Raw genomic sequence first — 22,070 nt, forward strand, 5'->3', positions numbered from 1 at the left:
GGATCATGGGTCACTAGGAAACTGTTTGGCCACCTATTTAGCCAAAGTGATAATAAAAAAAATTCAACATTTGGTGAAATCCAACATTCATTCATGATAAAGACTCTCAGGAAAAACAGGAAAATAGAGAAACTCCTTCAACTTGATAAAGAGCATTCACAAAAACCTATAGCTAACATTATACTTAGTGATGAGAGACTGACTGCTTTCCCTCTAAGTTTCAGAAAAAGGCAAAAATGTCTACTTTCACCTCTTTTAGCTGACATATACAGGAAATTCTACCTGTGCACTAAGCCAAGCAAAAGAAATAACATGCACATACATTGGACTGAAAGAAATAAAATTGTCACTATTTGCAGGTGACATGATTGTCTATGCAGAATATACCCAAGGAATCTACCAAAACAAACAAAAAAAACCTCTAGAACTAACAAGTGACTTCAGAAATGTCACAGAATACAAGACAAATATACATAAAAAGTTCTATTTGTACATATTAGCAATGGAAATTGAACACCAATATTAAATACAATTTATAAGCACTCAAAAACAACAACAACAATAACTCAGCAAATACTTAGGTGTAAATCTAACAAAGCCTGTATAGGAAGAGTACACTGAACACTACAAAATACTGAGGGAAGAAATCAAAGATCTGAATAAATGGAGAGACTTACCATGTTCATGGATTGGAAGACTCAACATAGTAAAGGTGTCAATCCTCCTCAAATTGATATACAAGTTTAACATTCAAAGTTCCTTTCAAAATCCCAGATAGATTTCTATAGAGACAGACAAGATTGTTCGACAATTTCTATGGAAGGCGAAGGAGCTAGAACAGTTAAAACATTTTTGAAAAAGAATAACAAAATGGGAGGAATCACTCCACTCTATTACGGGTACAGTAATCAAGATCGTGTGGATCTGGCAGACGGAGAGACACACAGGATAATGTAAGAGAATAGAGAACCCAGAAAGAACCCACCCAAATATAGCAAACTGATTTTGACAAAGATGTCAAAGCAATCATTAGAAGAAGGATTGTCTTTTCAACAAACTGTGGTTGAGTAATTGTATGTCTATAGGCAAAATAATAATAATAATAAACTCAACCCAATCTTGCATTTATTTAAAAAGTAACTCAAAATGGATCTTAGGTTTAATGTAAAATGGAAAACTATAACACTTGTAGAAAATAACGTGAAAGAAAATCTTTGAAACCTATGACTTGTGAAGAGCTCCCAGACATGACACCAAGGCATAATCAATCCATAGAATGAAAATTAAAAGGCTGGGCTTCATCCGAGGAGTGGGGGGGTACTTTTACTCTGTAAAAGACTCTCTTACGAGGATGGAAAATCAAGCTACAGACTGGGAGAAAATCTGCAAACCACACAGCTGATAAAACTCCTATCTCCAATATATAAAGCTCTCTCAAAGCTCAACATTAAAAAACTCCAGTTAGAAAATGGGCAAAGACAAGAGCAAAGAGTTCACTGAAGAGGATGCAGAGATCGCAAATAAGCACATGAGAAGTTATTCGACCTCACTAGCCATTAGGGAAATACAAATTAAGACCACGAGGAAATATCCCCATACTTCCTGCAGGCCAGGATTCAGAGAAGCTAGTCACTCCTATATTGCCGGTGAGAATGTAAATGCTGCAGCCACCCTGGAAAAGAGTGTGTTATTTTCTTTAAAAACAAAAGATGCAACTACCATATGATATAGCAATGGAAATATCTGGCATTTATCCCAGAGATATACAAACGTATGTCCACACAAAAACCTGTACATGGTTGTTAATAGCAGTTTTATTTGTAATAGCCCCAAATGGGAAAAAACCAAAATGGCGGACTTAATGGCTGAATGGTTAAACTGTAGTACATCTACCCCATGGGGTGCTACTTAGCAATTGCTAGGAATGGACCACTGTGTATACACACAATAGCTTGGATACAGATCTCAAGGGCACTATGCTGAGGGGGGAAAATGTCAAAACATTACGTGTTCTACAATTTAATTTGTATTAACATTCTTGAAATGAGAAAATTATAGAGACAGAAAACAAATTAGTGGTTGCCAGGGGTTAGGTGAAGGGTAGAGGGAGGAAAAGAGGGGGCTCAGTGTGATTATCAGGGAGTAGCCTTTCTGTAGTTTGTGGGGACGGAACAGTTCTGTATCTTGATTGGGATAGTGAAGGCAGGAATCCACACATACAATGAAAATGACATATAAACGTTACATAATAAAAAAAAAAAGTAGCATTCCACCAGAGTCAGATCCTTGTTATTGATATTATACTACAAGTATGTACTATATACTACAAGTTTCTCCTTTGGAGAAACTGAGTGGAGCGTCCTTGGGACTTCTCAGCACTTACTATTCACTAGCTGGGAATCTATAATTATCCTGAAATAAAAAGGCTTTTAAAACCTTTGAAAAAGATTAATAGCTTTGAAATCAGATAGATCTAATCTTTTTTTTTTTTTTTAAATCACCTTCCTTTTCCCCCTAAGCTGTGGCCCAAACTTTGCCTTTTTCTTCACATTCAATGTTCCCAAAAGAGCTGCCCGCATTCTGCCTCCGCTTCACTCCCCACTGACTTTTCGGCCCCCACACCCTCCACGCTACCCTCCACCGGCAACTTCCTGGTTGCGAAATGGGACTGAAACTGCTTGGTACTTGTTGCACCCTAAAGGTGCAGGACGAGAAGAGAAGAAGCGAGCCAGAGAGAGACATCTGTGGGGCAAATCTGCCTGTTTCTCTCCAAATTAAAACCTCTTTGGTGGCTCCTCATCACCTTTATGACAAAATTTATCCTTCTGTCCAATGAATGTTTATGGCACACCTGTTAGGCATCAGCCAGTGTTCTGGGCACGGGGACAGACTATGCAGTAGCTTTTCCTTGGTTGAACAATGAAAAAGCAATGTCCTTATCTTCATGGAGCACCCATTCTACTAGATGCTGGTGTGGGAGACAGAAAAGAAACAGAAGAAAAATAAAGCAGGCTAGGTGGCCGGAGTGGCACGGTATAGGAGGATATGCTTATCAGGCGAAGCGTCTCTGCTTAAATGATGACATTTGGGGCAGAGGCCTGAGGGAAGTGAGGAAGAAAGCCTTTCATCTATCCAAGGGAAGAGCATTCTGGGTAGAGAGGGAGGCAAATGCAGAGGTTGGGAGGGAGCGCGCTTGCAGAATAGTAATGACACTGATGGGGCTGGAGCGGGGGGGGGGGGGGGGGGGGGGGGGGGGGGCTGGAGGGTGTGGAGGAGGGATGGGCTCAGAAGGGTGATGGGACCAGATCAGTAGGACCTTGGATACAGGACAAGCGGACAGGGAGCTTCTCATGACCCGGCCCCTTCCACCGCACTCTCCACCTTGTGCTCTACAATCTGGCTGTCCTGTAGCTGCCTTGAACACCTGTTCCTCTCAGCCTGGCCAAGCCCTACTTATTCAAAGATCCATTTGGACACACACTCTCCTGGGAGGCTGTCCCTGCCCCCAGGCTACATGGGGCACTCCTCCGCCCGCTCTCTTGGATCTTCTAAGAGCTCTTACCTCTACGACTGGGAGTTCTCTCTCTAGGCTGGTCACTGTTGTGTGCCCAGCCTCTGGTGCAGTGATGGCTAAGAACAGACACGGATATGTTTGAATGACTGACCGTCTGGCCCCTCTGGCCTCTCCTGAGCAGAGAGGTGGGTGCCCCAGTGTGTCCTTCTTTGGTTCTGAGCGACGGCTCAGTCGGAATCCATTCTGTGTCCCAAACACGTGTGCCTGGCTCTCGGTTCAGGCTGTGTGGGGCAGGGTGCCGCCCAAGGCACAGGTGGCCTCTGAGTACTGGGGCAAGTATAATAAACTCAAGAGGAGGAACTGAAGGTACCAAGTTAATAAATGATGTGCTTCTTCCAAATCTTGTGTTCTCACCAGCATGTGATCTTGTTCTGACTCAGTGAATCATCTGAGATTGGCATCTTCATTTATTTCAGAGAAAGCATTCTGGGGAAGCATGGGGTTGGATGATCTACTCCTGCACAGCTTGGGGGTGTGTGGTGGGGATGACCAGTGCGCTCTAGGATTGCACTTTGGATCCTAAAATCGTTCATTCCTTTTGACCCCAGAACTTCACTTCTAGACATGATCCTAAAGAACTAATCAGAAATATTTGTGCAAGAGTATTCAGTGTGTGGGGGGGGGGGGGGGGCACTGGGTGGCTCACTCATTTAAGCATCTGGCTCTTGATTTCGGCTCAGGTCATGATCCCAGGGTTGTGGGATCGAGCCCTGTGTCAGGCTCTGTGCTGAGCATGGAGCCTACTTAGGATTTTCCCTCTCCCTCTCTCTCTGCCCCTCCCCAACTTGCACGCACGTGCGCGCACGCGCGCGTGGCTCCTCCCTGACTCCCACACATGCACATAGACATACTCTCTCTCTCAAAATAAATAAATTTTTTAAAAAAACCTTTTTAAAAAAAACAGTGCTGTACTAGCATTCATATTGAAAAGTGGGAGGTGGCCTAAGTAAGTTCCTCACACATGTGCCTGGTTAAGTAAATATGGCACAGCCCTACGACAAGCTGTATATGATCCTTAAAGATTATTTTGGGTAATTTAGCTATAGGAAAATAAATATGCTAAGTGAGAAAAATGGAAGACAGTTTGATCCAAACTTTACCCCTCCCCCTTCACAGTGTTATAAGTGGTTATTGCTGAGTTGTGAGATCTTGTTCTTATTTTTGTTATAAATCTTTTTAGTCTTTTAAAAAATGTTTTAACGTTTACTTATTTTTGAGAGGGAAAGACAGAGTGCAAGGGGGGTGGGGGGCAGAGACACAGAATCCAAGGCAGGCTCCAGGCTCTGAGCTGTCAGCAGAGTCTGATGCAGGATTTGAACCCATAAGATGCGAGATCATGACCTGAGCTGAAGTCAGACACTTAACTGACTGACTCAGGCGCCCCTATAGTCATTTTTAAAAAGAAATATGTGATGCTTTTTGGCCTTTTGCCTAAGATCAAGTATAAAAAGAAATATATAGCTGTTAAATAAGATTTACAAAGGGGCAGCTGGGTGGCTCGATGCCTGCTGGCACGCGCTCTCTCTCTCTCTCCCTCTCTCTCAAAAAATAAAATAAACATTAAAAAAATTTTTTTAAATAAAAATGACTATAGTATTCATTATGAAATATTTCAAATACTCAGAAAAGATCAAATAATCAGAAATGCCTTAGGTCTCTACTTCCCACAGTAAACATTTAATTCCAGATCGATTATGGCACATAAATATGGAAAACAAAATGGAGAAATCTTGAGGATACAGAAAGATAGATGCTTTAGGACTTCAAGATAGGGAGGGCTCTCTTCTTTATTAAAAAAAAAAATTTAAATGTTTTTTTATATTTCTGAGAGAGAGAGAAGGAGAGAGACAGCATGAGCGGGGGAGGGTCAGAGAGAGAGGGAGACACAGAATCGGAAGCAGCCTCCAGGCTCTGAGCTGTTAGCACAGAGCCCGAGGCAGGGCTCAAACCAACGAACTGTGAGATCATGACCTGAGCCAAAGTCAGATGCTTAACCGACTGAGCCACCCAGGCGCCCCAGGGAGGGCTCTCTTCAATAAGACCTGTATTAAATATTGCTGCCTAACAAACCAGCCCAACATTAGGGGCTTAAAGTAACAGCTAATTTTTTAGTGTTGGTGAGTCTGCAGGTCAGCAGTTGGGCCGGGCCGGGCTGGGTGCTGTTATGGTCTTGCTGGGCTCACTCGGGCACCACGGCCAGCTGTCCCGTGAGCCTGAACGGGCTGTCGCCTGGGGTGATGGGGCCACATCCCGCATCACCCAGCAGGCTGGCGCGGGTTCGCTTACAGGCAGCTGGCGGAGCCCCGGGAAGCCCTCCTCCGTGCTCGGAGCAGCGGCAGTGTCACTCCTGCCCCCTTCCCGTGGCCACAGCACGGAGACTCCAGGACTGAGACAGGACAGCACCCCCCGACGGCAGGAGGCACCGCAAAGACGCATTGCGGGACACGAACACTTACGGAGAGGATACTGCAGCCACTTGTGCGTTTAAGGAGAAAGTAAAATACACAAACCATAAAGGGAAAGGTTGATACAGTCGAAATTAAATTTAAAACCCCTGGGGCACCTGCATGGCTCAGTTGGTGAAGCTCTGACTCTTGATTTTGGCTTGGGTGGTGATCTCACAGTTGGTAAGACCGAGCCCCAAGTAGGCCGCTGAAAGCCTGCTTGGGACCCTCTCTCCTTCTCTCTGCCCTTGCCCTGCTTGCTCGTTCTCTCTCTCTAAATAAATAAATAAAATAAACTTAAAAATAAAATAAAATTGGGGCACCTGGGTGGCTGAGTCAGTTAAATGTCTGACTTCAGTTCAGGTCATGATCTCACGGTTCATGAGTTCGAGCCCTGCCTCGGGCTCTGTGTTGACAACTCGGAGCCTGGAGCCTGCTTCAGATTCTGTGTCTCCCTCTCTCTCTGCTCCTCCTCTGCTTGCACAATGTCTGTCTCTCTCTCTCTAAAAAATAAATATATATTAAAAGTATTTTAAAGATGAATTTAAAACCCTTGTATAAAAAATGATATCTTGAATATGTATTACTTTTATCATCTTAAAGTTAAAATAAAGATTTCAGGAAGCTGTACCAGACCACACAATTCTTTTCAAGGCATTGAACAAATCATCTATATAAAAATCTGAACTTCAAATTGGGGAAATGATTAGATAAACATTCTCATGCCTGGATGCTTTCTCCTCAAACAGGTATATTACCAGACTAGTTGAATACTAAAGTCCACTTTCTGCATCTGAAAAAGAACAACTTCTGTGGAAACGATCATTCCAGGACACATCTACTAGGCAGAATAAGGTGTTGTCTATTTGAAATTGTGTTTCTTTATCTTAACTCTTCTCATTTCGGAAGGATTATTGAACGAATCTTCAGAATCTTGGGAGGAAGTTCTCTTCGTAGAGAAGCAGAACAATTGAGGGAGTTGATCTTTTCTGCCTCCAGGAGAGAGAGAAGAGAAAGGAGCTGAGTCCAGGTATGGACCGAAGGAGCCACGATATTTTTTCCCGAACCAGCACACAGACATCTGCTCTTGCCCTTTCGTATGACTCTGGGTATGACCCAAGCACCAGCCCCTGTGGCCCCTCCGAGGCCAAGTATGAACATTTTGGGGTCAGACCACACAATGATTCATCCTAGGGGCGTGTGCCCGCTCAACAGCACTAGGAGAGGGGGAGGAGGCTTCTCAAGGACGCCAACCCCAACGCACCTCTGCGGGCAGCAAGGAGCTGCTGGGTGTGACTAGAAGGGAAGCTTCCAGCTAAGAAAAGCAGACCTGGTTCTTCTCCCCACAGAAGAAAAAAGAAAGAAAAAAAAGAAAAAAAAAACAAACAGAATAAGAAGAGGGGGCACAGAATCTTCCAGATGCCTCTGTTTCATTTGTCCTCCCTGTGTAATTACCCACAGCGGCAGCCGGCATCCTGGACACAGCCAGGTTTAGGCTCAGAGACCTCTTCGTAAAGAGCCTTTGGGGTAGTGAGTCACCTCTGACTCTGAAGGCTCAACAAAGGTGACAGTTGGGAGCCAGTGTGGTCTCTTTACCCAGCCGTGCACAGCCCCTTCCCGCCAAAGTGGGGTGTGACACACGTCACACCCCCTGGCTACCTGCGGGCCCAGCTCTCCTGGGGTGGGGGTGGGGGCAGGACAGTGGCTCATGTGTACGCGTCAGGGCGTCAGGACCCCGTTCGCACGGATTCCTGGCAGCATCCGAGCTCTCAGACATCGGGCCCAGGCCACAGGGCCCTCGAAGCCCCACGGAGAGGGCCTGCAAAACAAAAGAGGGCCTGGTCACTAACCCAGACGCAGAGAGCTGCTCCCAGCTCTGTCTAGGCATGAGCCACACAGTCCTGTCCACTCAGGGCCAGGAAGTGGGGACCCAGGGCCGGCCCGGTTGGGGGAGCAGCGTGGGCAGAGAAAGCGGGTGGGAACAGGGACTGACACGCTCAGAAGCACAGGGTGCCAGAGAACCTGCCTCAGATGGGCACCGTCAGTACCAGGCCAAGGATGGCCTCTGTACCCAGAGAAAGAGCTGGTCCTCGTGGGTGTCGGGGGCAATGAATATCCTGCCAACACAGACAGTTTTGTCCACAACAGTGAGAAGAGAAATAAAACAATATTATTTTTGAATAAGCATTGAAGCCAGCTGCAGCGTGCTCACCTGTAAGGCTCTGTGGGGAGCACACAGCCAGAAAGAGAGCCTGCCACCGAGCAACCACAATCCATCATGAACACATGCCCAAGACTAAGGGAAACCCATCTTCCCACAGGAGTGCCTGGCAGTGCCATCTGCATTCTCCACGGGTTACCCGGCTTCACCCATCCACTCGGGGAGCTGGCTGTGCTGGTGAATGGACTTTGCCTCTATGACCAGCCCGCCATTACAGCTTGGAGTCTGGTGACAGCCAACGTCTGACCACAGATGCTGATGTTTGCATTTCAAAGAGATAATAAGGACCATTAGCCATTAAAGAATAAGCCTGGGTCTTAAAGCTGGCAAGAAGTATACAAATATTCACACTTGTATTCCTATACATATCATAAACATGTATCCCTATGTGTCAAAGAGACAGAGAAAGAATTCACAAGCACCAGATTTCTCCCAGGAATGCTCTGCAAAAGGGAACACTCTCTCTCCCTTCCGGCCACTAGGAAAGCTCAGCTTTAAGTTTACCCTTACATGGGTGATGGCAAGGCGCTAAGACATAGGTGGGGCATGGGCTTCCTCCCCCAAAGTCTGGGAGATTCCAAAGCCAGCTTCCTTACACATTTTCAGAAGGAAATGACTGGGAAGCATGTGATGGCCCACAGCTGACATGAAGGGAATTTTTTTAAGACCTGGGAAGTGAGAACCACTTTCTTGCGGGAGAGACACATGCCTCTGGTTTGGCTAGAGGTGATGTTTTGTTCAAGGAACTTGCCAGATACAGTTTGGTGTCATCTCTGTGAACGATGCCTAAAGTGCTCTGTGGGGTCCAGAGTCGCTGAGATGCTCTTGTGGGAACTTTGTGCACCAGACGGCCTTGGCCAGGTGTGAAACTGACTCTCATCACAGGGCCAGCCTCAGAAGGACCACTCCATGGGCCCCTGGGCGGGGGGGAAGGGGGAAGTCTCTTTCTGTGGGCTCAGGGTCCCCATGGTGGGGGCTGCTTTCTGACATTTAAGCCATCGCACCTCTGCGCAGAGTGCAGTCATTTCCAGGAACAGAAAACTGCAGACATTTCTAAAGTGGCTTCTGCAAACCACAGGTGTTGTCCACCGTAGCCCAACCCACCACTCGAACCACAGGTGTCACGGACACCACTGTAACCCAAGCAGGAGGAAACATTCTCTCTCGAGGTCCAGGGGAGCTCCCCCCGCCCCCAGGTAATTGTGGAAATCACTCTATTGCACCCTGGAAACCCCTTACCCAAGAGAAATAGTGCAGACTGGGTCACACAGACACACAGAGATTCCAGGGGAAGAATATGGCGCTGGGAAGCCAGAAGAAAGGGGATGTGTTCAGAAGCAGTGGAAAACCATCATTAAGCCCTCGTTTTCTTCTGTTTTCATTGCAGACCATTTCAAGGCCCAAGTCAAGGCCCCCTCTTCCCTGAAGTCTTCCTGCTTTCCCCCCATCTTCCCATGCCCCCAACCTAGAGCCCGTGTTTAACTTCATCCATGGCACCCTTCTGTCAACTGAATGAATACAAGATTCTGGTACTTTAAAGTTTTCTGACTTCAAGAAATGGTCATTATAGAACATCTGGAAAAGCACAAAGAAAGTTAAAATCACAAATAATCCCCCCATCTTGACGGACATTTTCCCCATTCATCGTCCTGTGCATTTTATATATCCTGCAAAGAAAAAAAAAATAAGAACCAGACTTTGTATCTGGTATCGCTTTGTAAGCTGCTTTTGTCCTCTTAATCTTACCTTGTGTTCTTCTACAACATCACCTTGTTGCTTATAGACCACAGTTTATTTGAGGCGGCAATAAGCAGCAAAGCAATTAAAATGTGGGCTCTGGGGGGCGCCTGGGTGGCTCAGTCGGTTAAGCATCCAACTCTTCATTCGGCTCGGGTCATGATCTCACAGTAGTGGGACTGAGCCCCAGGCCAGGCTCCTCGCTAAGCGTGGAGCCTGCTTGGGATTCTCTCTCTCTGTCTTCCTTTGCCCTCCATCCGTTTGTATGTGTGCTCACACTCTTTCTCTCCCTCTCAAAACGAATAAACATTAAAAAGAAAAAAAAGTGTTGGCTCTGGAGTTTAATTGCCTGAGTTGAAATCCTGGTTCAGTGACCTTGAGCAAATCACTTAACTTCTTTGAGCCTCAGCTTCCTAATCTGTAAAATAGGAATACTCCTGACAGCAAGTTCAAAGAAGAAAATAAGCATTGTTACAATCTCCAATACAATACATATTACAATATGTGCATTTTAACAGCTTATTAACCTCTACTTTCATAACAGCAAGAGTGTCTTCTCTATCAAAATCTACAAGGGAAGGCTAAGAGAGAGACACATCTCTGGAAAACCACAGGTAGGAGATAAAGTGGCTTATTGATGAGTTATTTATAATATTGAAAAATTGGGGGAAATATCCAGCAATAAGGACATAAGTAAATTTTGGTAGAGTCAACAAATAGGATATAGTTCTCAAAAATGATGTTTGTGGCTAAGTTCTAACGACATGGGACAATTTTCACGATGGGATACATAGTGAACAAAAGGATACAGAGGCATGTGTAGCACAAGATTTGGGTGATGTATTTGCCAGGACTTTGTTTCCATCCTTGCTCTGCCGGCAGGAAGGCCTTCTGCTCTAGAACCTGCTCTCCCCCATTGGCTACCTCACAACTGGGGTTTCTAGTAACCCTTTGCAGAATCTGTGCACTCAGCTTCCAGTCAGCAGCCCCTTGCTCGTCCCCCCCCCCCCCACCTCCATCCACACCATTTCTGGGGAAAGCCATTTGACGATGTCAAGAATTTTCCAGTGCTGCTTTGAACGGCACCTTGCAAAGCAGCATATACCGTGGTGTGTGCACCTTCCGTGGCTTGAGAGCTGCACCAGGACATCTGCCCGTGTGTAAAGAGAAACTGAAAAACTTTGGGGTTTGCTAGATTTGTAGGAAAGGGAGAATTTCAAATCTGTTTCAATTCCCACACCTTCCCTGCCACTTCATATAATTAAGATCAGGAAGCAGGGACAATCTCGTTTTCCTCTCTCGGTGAAAAGAGGCCCTTTTTATTCGGGCTTTATTCTGTTTGGTTCCCTTTGTGTGTAATACCCACTTGCACACGTGTACTAGCTGGAAGGGGGTCTTGAGTTGACCTAGAGGAGTGATAAATCGGTTTAGGGGCAGGAGATGCACCGGCTTTCTCTAGATTATGACAGGACACGGTAAGTTAGCCTAGACAGTCAAGCCCTTGCTCTGGATCTGAAAGACGACCCAGTCCAGGGCAAGAGTAACACATTCTGGTTGCCTGGAGACCTGAATTCTAGTTTTGTGTCACCTGTTACCAAGCATGCGGGGGGCGGGGGGGCGGTTCATAGCCTCAGTTTCCTCATCTGTAAAATAAGTAGGTTAGCTCTGATGTTCCTTAGATTCCTTTCAGGTTCTAAAGCTTCATGATTCCTTCTCAAGCAGGAAAGTAAGGGAGCAGATATTGGGTGGGACAGGGTGTAAAGGGGAAGCATCTGAAGGCCTTAATTTGCTTAATTAATAATGGAAATAACAATTACCATTGATGAGAACCATTGGTTTCTGGGCTAGAAACAATTCCTACTCTTGGAGTTACTGCTTCCAAAGGAATAATTTTTCCTGGAATATGGACAGGGAGCTCAAACCAGAAGCATAGAGAAGGAGATCCCAGATTATAGGACACTATTGTGATTTTTTTCTATAAATATAAACTATGATTAAATATGTTATAAGGTGTGTTCTGATTAGCTATTGCTAATGTGTAACAAACCACCCCAAATGGTGCCTTAAAAGCAAAACCAACCGGAGTTGATGGGGCTAAGCAAGGTGGTTCTTGCTTTGTCTGTCATGCAGTTGCAGAAAGGCCGAGGCCAGGCCAAGGTCATTCTGAAGGGTTCCTCACTCACATGTCTAGAGCCTAGGAAGACTGAACTAGCTGAGGATTCAATCTGTTCATCAAGCCACAGATGGATCTATCTATCCATTTCTGGGTCTGTCTACTTACCTACCTACCTACCTGCCTGTCTCACTGTGGTGTGTCCCCAAAAAGGCTTCAAAGTAGCTAGACCCCTTATGTGGCAGCTGGGGCCCTGGAGTCAGGGTCCTAAAGAAACACTGGGTAGAAGCTGTGTGACCTTTTCTGATCTAACTTCAAAGTCACACAGCACCATTTCTGCCACATTCTGTTCATTGAAGCAGCTGTAAGAGGTTGCTCAGGTTCAAGAGGAAAGGTCATAGACTCTACTCCTTTCTGTGAGGAGCGTCAAAGAATTACAAGCAGGTTTCAAAACCACCACAAGAAGCAAGAATGAATTAACCAGTATTGACCAATATAATATCGATATTATATATTTACAAAATGAAACCTACAAATTCTGACCATTGTGTAGTGATTATGCCAAAGATGAGGCTGGAAAAACAATTTTTAAAAAATAAACAAAAGCCGGCCTGAAGGGCAAGGGCTTAGGCATGGGGGGGCTGAGGAGAGGCATGGTGGGAGTGGGTCCTGGAGTAGGGTGGGGAGGGGTGGAGGCTGCATGCTCCCCCCCATTCTCCAGTTTACTCTGAAGCCTGGAGGTTAACACCCCTTCCACAGCTGGAGAGCTTACAATCAGCCCTTTCACTCAGAGAAGAGGAAATGCTCCCAGTTACCCAAATTACAACACCCAGCCTGGTGTACGTAAATAGTAATGGGCTGCCCCAAATCAGCATTCACACAGGAAAATAAGACAAAGACCAACATAAGTAAACAGAATAAATAAACCTAGAGGAAGTAGAACTAAGTAATGGAAGAAGAACTAAGTAAAAACCCCAAACTCTAATTAACCTCATGCAGAGTCAAGATGATACACCCACAACCAAAAAAGTCTATTTATTAAAAAAAATTTTTTTAATGTTTATTTTTGAGAGACAGAAAGAGAGAGAGAGAGACAGAGTATAAACAGGGGAGGGGCAGAGACAGGGAGACACAGAACGGGAAGCAGGCTCCAGGCTCTGAGCTGTCAACACAGAGCCTGATGTGGGGCTCGAACTCATAAACCACAAGATCATGACCTGAGCCAAAGTCGGATGCTCAACCAACTGAGCCACCCAAAATAGTTTATTTAAAAGGAGCCCTTGGAAACAAAAAGTCTGTTTTAAATCCCTTTTGAAATGTACTTTTAAGTTATTATAACAAATAATTTTTCTATTTTATTAAATAGCTTATTATAAAATAATTTGTTTTAATCCTCTTAAAATTTTAATTTTAGTTAGATAAAATAACTAATTATTATAATAAATATACGACATGCAATTAAAAGAAAAAACTCAAACAATAGAAAGATGACACCAAAAAGTCAAGAAGACCTTGCAGATTAGATAGTAAAATGACAAAAGGTGGATAATTTGAGAAAAAGAGACAGAAAGTGTCAAATGAGGTGGGCCAACATTTATGCAATAGGACCTTGAGAGAAGGAGAAAAGTAAAAATGGAGAGGTGGAAATTAGTAAAGAAAAAATTTAAGAAAATCTCCCAGAGTGGAAGGAAGGCAAAGTTGTATTTTAGATCGAAAGACCCCAGGGACCCAGTGAACAGACGGTGATCCATAGAAACAACCTCATGGGATTTCAGAGCACTGAAAATAAAGAAGATCCTATATTCACCCAGAGAGAGACAAGCCACATATAACCGATGAAAGGGAAGGACCAAGACTCGCAGTATTCTCAGCAGCAGCACCCAGTGCTGGAAGACAATGGAGCAACTACCTTCAAAGTCCAAAGAAATAATTCTGTACCTAGAATTTGATATCTTGCCAAGCTATCCATCCAGTGTGGAGAAGTAAAGGCTTGTTAGACATGCAAGAATGCAGAGAATGGACTCCCATACATTCTTTGTGGAAATAAAATCACTTGATCATGTGCTACCTAAGAAAGAGGAAGACAAGAGAACCAAAAAAACGAAAAAGAAAAAAAACAAAAAGGAATTAAAGAATGAAGCCAGCCTAGCAATACAATTAAAAGAAACTCAAATTTCAGTCTAGATGGGCAGCTGGCTTAGCCAAAAGTGTATATATTTTGGAGGACAGAATAAATGATACAATTAAAGAGGTGGAAGGTATTCGTGATATTATGAAGAAGACATATGCTTCTGTTGATAATCAACTAAAAATCAGAAAACAGTAAGTTGTGGAAATATATATATTATAGATTTTTATTTATAATATATAATGCATACTTATACATTATATTATATATACATATCACAACAAAATATATACACATATATCATGGTGTAAATATAAAACCAACCAAAAAAAAAAAAATCATGATTTTGTGTAGTCAATGGAGCCTAGGAAAAGAAAACCCACTTGACCTTGACACTAGAACAATCCCTTTTGCAAATCTCAACATAACACCTGGTTCTTAGGGAATAATACTTATGCCATCTTTGTACCTTATATACTGTTTGTTCACTGGCTTTCCATGATCAGAATTAACTTACTGATAAAGCACGGAGGACAAATTTACTAAAGAGAATGCCCGTGCTATAAACTTGACAAGGTAAAAGAAGTGGTATAGCTAAGAGAAGGTGGGCAGCAGAAGAGAGAGATGTAGAAGGAAGGAAAGGGTATTAGCTTCCTGTCTCACATGGTGGGGAACCGAGAATCACTACCTACAGTTAGCTGTCAGTACACAGAGACTAAATGATATGTAAAATCATAAGGTTAACGATCAGGAGAAACAAAAATATACCCTCCTCCAATGATTTGGAAGTGGGAGAAGGAGTTGATAAGTAAGTTACTCACCTGTCATAGCTGAAAGTCTGTAGATAGTACATAAAACTGCTAAATGAAGACCTAGACAGAGTATGTTATTTAGCAGTATCAATCGAGGTCAATACCTGAAAAAACAGAAACAATCAAAAGAAAGTACCAATCAGGAAGAAAATGAGCAAAGGAGTGGGGAAGGTTGACTATTTATGGCTTTCTATGCTGTTGGAATGTTTATTTCCAGGCACCTATATTTTAATAGTTAAAAAGCAAAATGAGAAAAATACCAAAGGATTTAAAAGTAATAGACAGGCATCGGGTCAAAAAGAGATTGTGAGGATGACTTATTTACTTCTGTTTTCCAATTAGATTGTAATGCAGTTTTTGTTATTTCCATAATGGAAAAACTCATAAAGAAATGGTTAATACATTATTTTTATCAAATGCAAATGGTGGTTAGAAGTTGTAGGAAATGGAGTTGACTAAGCAAAGAAATTCACCTGAAATATTTATGGGGTGATTCTAAATGACCATGAAGGCCAGGCTAGCTGTGTGACCTCGGGCAAGTCGCTTAACCCCTACAGACTTCAGTTTCCACCACCGAAACAGAGAAGTGGCTTTAGAAGTTCTCAGGTCCTGCTCAGCTCCCAATACCTCATGAGTCTCTGAATTCCTAGCAACTGTGATCATAGCCATTGAAATTACGTGACCCAGACAACAAAAATGACTGGGTTCTACTTTCTGTCATCCTTGAGGGGCTGAGCATGATTTGCACTTGAAATCTGAAGCTATGCGTGGTGCTAAGCTCACATTTCTCTAACAGAATTGCAATCCTTTGCTCCAATAGAAAGTAAAGTCCATGCTAATCTCAATTCTGCTGTTCAAATAAAAAAAAAAAAAAAAAAGCCAAAGTCTTCACACACGGAGGACCAAGGATGTGTCCTTCCAGACCCCACTCAAGCTCTTAAGGAAACCTGTAATCATCTGGGCTTTGGCCTTCAAGAGAGGAGAAAGCAGTCTTCGTTTTGCAAGAAAAGCAGGAAGTGTGTTGAAAGGCATAACCACAGCAAAACTGCCACATCAAACTGAGAGGTCTCCTAAACATGAGGAAATCACACACCACAAAAAACCCAGAGGGAGCCAAATCCCGCTGTTGCCTCTACTTGTCTTGGCCAGGATATAGGCATTGTATCCAAAATGAAGTTCTACCTTTAGTAGGTTATGAGCCACAAAACGGAAACAGAAACCTTGTGATAAGATCATGTAATAAGTGACTGTCCAGTTGCTTTTTGTAGTGATGGTGTCCGAAATTGCAGCTGCCAAGGTTTGAATAGCTGAGGAGCCAAGACTAAAGAGTATCCACGAGTTGCTAGTAGAGAGTCTACAATCCTGCTACACACATGCCATACGTGGAGGGGTCACCAGCAGCACCAGGAAGCTTCGGCTCCAAGCCAAACTGCGGAATCAGAAACTGCCTTTTCCCCAAATCTCTGGATGATGTGTTTGGGCATTGCCATTAGAGAGGCACAGGTGTACAGGATCCATGGAGCTCGTACACCTGCTCATATCAAAGACTGAGGATTTAATGATGCTCAAGGTCAAGTACCTGAACCCACAGAAACCTTCCAAAGAAGATGCTGTTGTTGTTTTAAACTTGTTATTACTCCGTATGCAGATGAGGAAACGCAGGCCACCTGGGTTGGCAAGACTGGAGAGAAGGCTTAGGGAGATTAGAGATCTCTCCAAGGTCAGGCGGTAGCAGTAAAGGGCAGATCCAGGACATAAAACCAGATCTCCTTGAATTATAGACTCATGTTCTTAACCATTACTTCCAGTTGCCTCACTATAGCTGGATGTTTTCAAGTGATTCGTTTGAACGGCTGCATCCAGTTGGTAGGATGTCGAGAACCATTTTCCAGAATGTCATCCTCAGGAGACATCCTCTCCACCCCCCACCCATCCACCTGGGCAGATATGGATGAGCAGGGGGGGACCCTTCAGGGTTCTGTACCAGAGGCTGTGGCCCTCCTAGGCCATCAAGCTGGAGTCACAGAGGGGCTGAGTATAACAGCAGCCCCAGAAACAAAGCCTAGAAACGCCCATGTTTAAAAACAGTAGGTCAAGGCTTCCGGGAAAGATGATCTATTTTGTGATGCCTTAAGGTTTCAGAATGACTGTGGGCCCCTTCACCTAACTCCTCTGCGTTAATGCCATCATCTGTCCTCTGAAACTCTTGGGTCTGGAGACAGAGGAGGTTGGGGTGCAGATGACTGCAGCTGACAGGGACCCTGCTTTTCAAGAACTTGGGCCCCAGGACAACAACCCTGGTCAAGGTTCCCCATACTCCTCGTGATATGATTTGGGGAGACAGGAGTTTTCTGGAAAGTCACGCATCCTCTTCCCGGAAGCAGGTGGGAGATGTGGGAGAACTCACTGGTGAGCTTCCAAGCAGTCTCATTTTCTTGGTGACCCTGTACGAGAATCATCCTCTCTATCCCCAAGAATGAGATTCAGCTACACACAACAGGATAAACCACGATGATAGTGGCTTAAACCAGTGCTTCTCAAACCACCTTGTGCACAACATGACTTCTGTGGACCTTGTTAAAAGGCAGATTCTGATTCCAAAGGTCTCGGGTGGGCCCTGAGGTTCAGTGTTTCTAACAAGCTCCTGAGGGACGTCCATGCTGCTGGTCGACAAAGCACACTGAGTAGTGAGGGCTCCCACAAGACAGAAGTTCATTCCTCCTTAGGTACCAAAATCCTGGAGGTTGACTCCCCAGCTATGCGGGACCCATAGCAGCATGAGAGGCTCTGACTCTGACCTCTCTGTTCCTCCCTCTTTGGGTGTGGCTTCCATCCATAAGATCACCTCGTGATCCAAGATGGCTCCTGGAGATGAGGCCTACTCATCTGCACTCCAAGCCAGCAACAGGAAGGAGTGGGAGACAGAAGAAGAGTGGCTCTTCCAGCCAAGCCAGCTTCTCTTAAAGTATTCCTCTTGCAGGCCATTGCTTCTACTTCATCTCTCGGCCACCCCCACACTGCAGAGAGGCTAAAATTGGGTTTCTTTTCCTAAGAAAGGAGAGAATGGGTGGCTGGTGGGCAATGAGAATGTCTGTTCCACCTCTCTAGCCCGCTCATCGTCATTTTGAAACCTTAAGGCAGAGAAGCATGACCTTGGTGACCTCTTCTTTTCCAGCAGTAATTCTGAGGAGGAAGAAGCTGGGCTCCACTGAACGTTGTCTGGCTGGCTGGTGAGCCACGGTGAGAATGAACTTAAAAACCTCTGACAGCAGGGAAAGAAGGAAGACGAACAGGGCAGAGAGGATTGGATTCTTGCATAGAGTTGGAATCTGGAATCTGGTCTGTGGTCTGGAATCTGGCTATAGTGTTGCTTCTGAGGCTTAAGACCCATCTTGTACCCCAAGGAGTAGGCCTCTTCCCCTGGCCCCGACAGCTTCTTTCAGTACCTAGAACAGAATTCCCCTGGGGCGCCTGGGTGGCTCAGTCGGTTAAGCGTCCAACTTTTGCTCAGGTCATGATCTCGTGGTTTGTGGGTTCAAGCCTTGTGTCGGGCTCTGTGCTGACAGCTAGCTCAGAGCCTGGAGCCTGCTTCGGATTCTGTGTCTCCCTCTCTCTCTACCCTCCCCTGCTCATGCTGTCTCTCTCTCTCAGAAATAAATCAAACATTTAAAAAATTAAAAAAAAAAAAAAAGAATTCCCCTGTGCAATGTTTTCGCTACAATCTTCCATCCTCTCTCACTGCTCAGAGACACGGCACTGCTGTGCGGGCTCCAGCTCCGGCGTCACCCTTGGCCCATGCCCCTGGCACCTGGCCTCACCTGGGTCCCTTCTCTTGCTCTGAATAGAACCTGCCCGATGCTTAAATCTGCCAAATCACCAGATGTAGCTACTGCCAATTCCTTGATGCTTTCGGTATTTTTCTTCATGCCCAATGTCCCCTTTAACTAAAATTATGTGACCTATAGCCCCACCCATTCCTGTAAGGAAGGCAGTTCTGGGATCACGTTTGGACAGAGGTGCCCACCGAGGGGACCAGGCATGGACATCCCACCATAAACTGCTAGCAGCTCATGGCATGACCTGATGCAAAGGGAACCGAGCAAACTAAGGTGGTAGCATTTGTTATGTCAATCCGAGTCCCTCACCAGCGGATCCGACGTGGAGTCACAGGACAGAAAGAGGCACACGTGTGGCCTCTTATTAATGATGCCACCAACTCGTGTTGCTGAGGTCCCCAGGTGCCAGCACCACTGGGCCTGCATTTTTGGATGTCCAACCTGATGGTGTCTCATCCTGCCAGCCGTCTGGGAACTCCAAAGATTTGCGAACGAGCACAGTTGCCATCCTTTTCGAGTCACCTAGTGACATCCTGCAATGTGTGACTAATGCCATGCAAGGTTCTCATTTAGATGCCTGCCTTGAGGCGGGGGGGGGGGGGGGGGAATCCCTTCCTGGAGGAGATTGCCCTTCCCACCGCCCCCCTACCCCAGGAAGCAGTGCTATTATCTGTGCAAAGGTGGCCACTGATGGGGTCAAGGATGCACATCCACCAAGGGAGCCCAACCGTAGGTTTTCCAGTCGAGGTAGCGGGCTTGGAGGCAACACCGATTTTCTACACGTAACAGCGGCTCAGCTGCCAAAGCCAAATCCCAACGACGTGGCTGAAATAAATGTAAACTTTTTTTCTCGTCTAAGCTGGCATTGCAGGTCCAGTCTGCAAAAGTGTCAGGGGCCCAGGCTCTTTCTCTCTTGTCGCTCTGCCGACTGTGGTCCCGTCCCCAACTGCACTGTGCAAGGTGGCTCCTGGCGTTTCCACCTTCTGCCAGGTGGGACAGGAAAAAGGACCCAGATGACATGCCTCTTCCTTTTAAAAGCACAGCCTGGAGGTCACACAGATAGCTTTCGCTTGTATGAATCGCTGGCCCAGACGTGGTCACGTGGGCACCCACAGGTGCAAGGAAGGTTGGGAAATGTCAGTCCTCATCTAGGCAGCTAGGTGTCTGGCTAAAAACCCAGGACTGTATCACATGAGAGAAGAGTAGGGCACATCTCCAGGTTCTGCTGGTCACACCAGCTCAGCTCTTTCTGGAATGCGAGGCTGGAGGAACCAGGGATGATTTTCTTCCCGGGATTAAGAGGAGAGGGAGGGTGACGTGCAGAAAGATTGCAGCCGTGAGGCTATGAGAGAAGTCAAGAGCCCACATGGGCCCCAAACCGCCTGGGACACCAGACACCACTGTCCTCTCAGGAAAGCCCCTTCTCTTAAGGGCCCCAAGTCACTCAGAAGTCTCTGCGCTGCACGTCCAGGAGATGCAGTCTGGTTGGAGGTGAGGTGCAAAGCAATGTTTTACTAGTGGTTCCATTCTACAGATGAGAAAACACAAGTCTAAACTCTTCATCGGCTGCCCTGGGACCCCTGGCCGTAATCAATAAAAGAAGAGCAAATGCAGCAGAAATCTCTTGCTTTTAGGCTCTCAGATCAGCGAGAAGGAAACAAACCATCAACACCTGATGCTATCTGGCTTCCTCTGTGTGGAAGGTGCAGATAGAGATCAAGAGGGTCCTGCGTGCCAAGCCCACAGCGCAGGGCAAGTCAGCCATGTCTGACATCGGCAGCAGAGATGTGAGGCCGGGGTGTTCGCACGGGCACAGGGCACCAGACACACAGGCCTCGGTGAGCACCCACAGCGTGAGGCCTCCCTTGGAGATCACGGTTGACTTAGCCACGGTGTACACACGGGGACCTGGGGACACACAGGAAAGGAGAGGAGGCCAGCACTGAGGGGACGGGATGAGCCTCAGGTCCTGGGGGGAGGACGTCCTTCCCAGGAGGCAGAAATGGTTCCCGAAGAGGCCGACAGTGTGACACCCAGCCCGGCAACATAACTTTTGAAAACAAGAAGCCAAAAATCCCTAATCAGGACTTCGTGGATCTATGGTGTGCATGAATTCGCTGTGGGCAGGCCCAGAGCCGCGCACACCCTGCTCACCCCAAGAGCAGGCATCTACGGGACACGCTGGGCACGAGCCAACTGCGCTGCAAATACCGGGGCCTCAGTTTGGGCCCAGGTGGTCCTCGGGATCGGATGTGGACATCTGGGGCAGCATCAGGAAGACAGGGTGAGTGGGACACTGGTCCATAGCAGCAAGCACCAGAAGGCCAGCAGCACAGGGTTCTCGTGAGGAGTGAAAGTTTCGTCCTGTGAAGCAGCTACTGACTGGTGATGGCGGAAAAATTAATTAGAAACTTCGCCCAAACCAACGTGAGCAAAAAAGGGAATCTGTGGGCTGCATAACCAAACCGCATAAAGCACAGAGGTACAGCTGGACCCAGGGAGGGCTGGATTTAGAGTTTCAGCTGTTGTGAGGACTTCCTTTCTCCACGCACACCCGGGGCCCTTGGGTGCTAGAAGGAAACTACACCGATGGGTGGTCTGAACAGCGGGCATCTGTTCTCCAGCCCTGCAGGCGGGCAAATCCAAGCCCAAGGCACCTGCACACTCACTCTCGGTGAGGGTCCGCTTCCTGGCTTGTGGACGGCCACCTCCTTCGCCGCCCTCCCACGGGCTCTGCTCTGCGTGAACACACGTGGGTGCAGAGAAGGGCAGGCCCCAGAAGGGCACTAATCTCATCCTGGGGGGCCCCACCCTCAGGACATCACACAAACCTTCTTACCTCCCAACACCGTCCCCTTGGGGATCAGGACTTCAACGTGTGAATCTGGTGGGGAGGACACAGTCGGTCCGTCACAACCTAGGCCTCTGATTCGCTCCGATTATCAGATTCATTTTCACAACGCAGCTGTCCTGGCAAGGCCAACGTCACCGGAACAAACAGCTGTACCCCCAGATCCCAGCCTCCCCTCCCCAGCCCCGGGCTGAGAGAACCAGGAGGCCTCCTGATTGGCTTCACCAGACCACGCGCACCTTCCTGGCCAATCACTGTGGCCAAAAGGATAAGGCCACTATGATTGGCTTAGGCAGGTCACATGCTCATGTGGTCACATGGCCACAAAGGAGGGCTGGCTGGGGTGGAAGCCTC

The 22,070-nt window shown here is 46.3% G+C and overlaps 1 protein-coding gene and 1 long non-coding RNA gene across 2 annotated transcripts in view; one reads left to right on the plus strand and one right to left on the minus strand.

The window, feature by feature from the left end:
* Positions 1–22,070, plus strand: part of XCR1 (X-C motif chemokine receptor 1) — a 99,720-nt gene that overhangs the window by 32,950 nt on the left and 44,700 nt on the right. The window lies entirely within an intron of this gene.
* Positions 693–21,885, minus strand: LOC120229366. Its single transcript, XR_005527717.1, has 4 exons — positions 21,705–21,885; positions 15,039–15,133; positions 1,600–1,672; positions 693–782 (listed from the first exon to the last, which is right to left on the minus strand). It is a non-coding gene; the product is annotated as an uncharacterized LOC120229366 (long non-coding RNA).

The sequence above is a fragment of the Hyaena hyaena genome, unplaced genomic scaffold (assembly GCF_003009895.1).
Source record: "Hyaena hyaena isolate Hyena2069 unplaced genomic scaffold, ASM300989v1 scaffold_30, whole genome shotgun sequence".
Taxonomy (NCBI): Eukaryota; Metazoa; Chordata; class Mammalia; order Carnivora; family Hyaenidae; genus Hyaena; species Hyaena hyaena.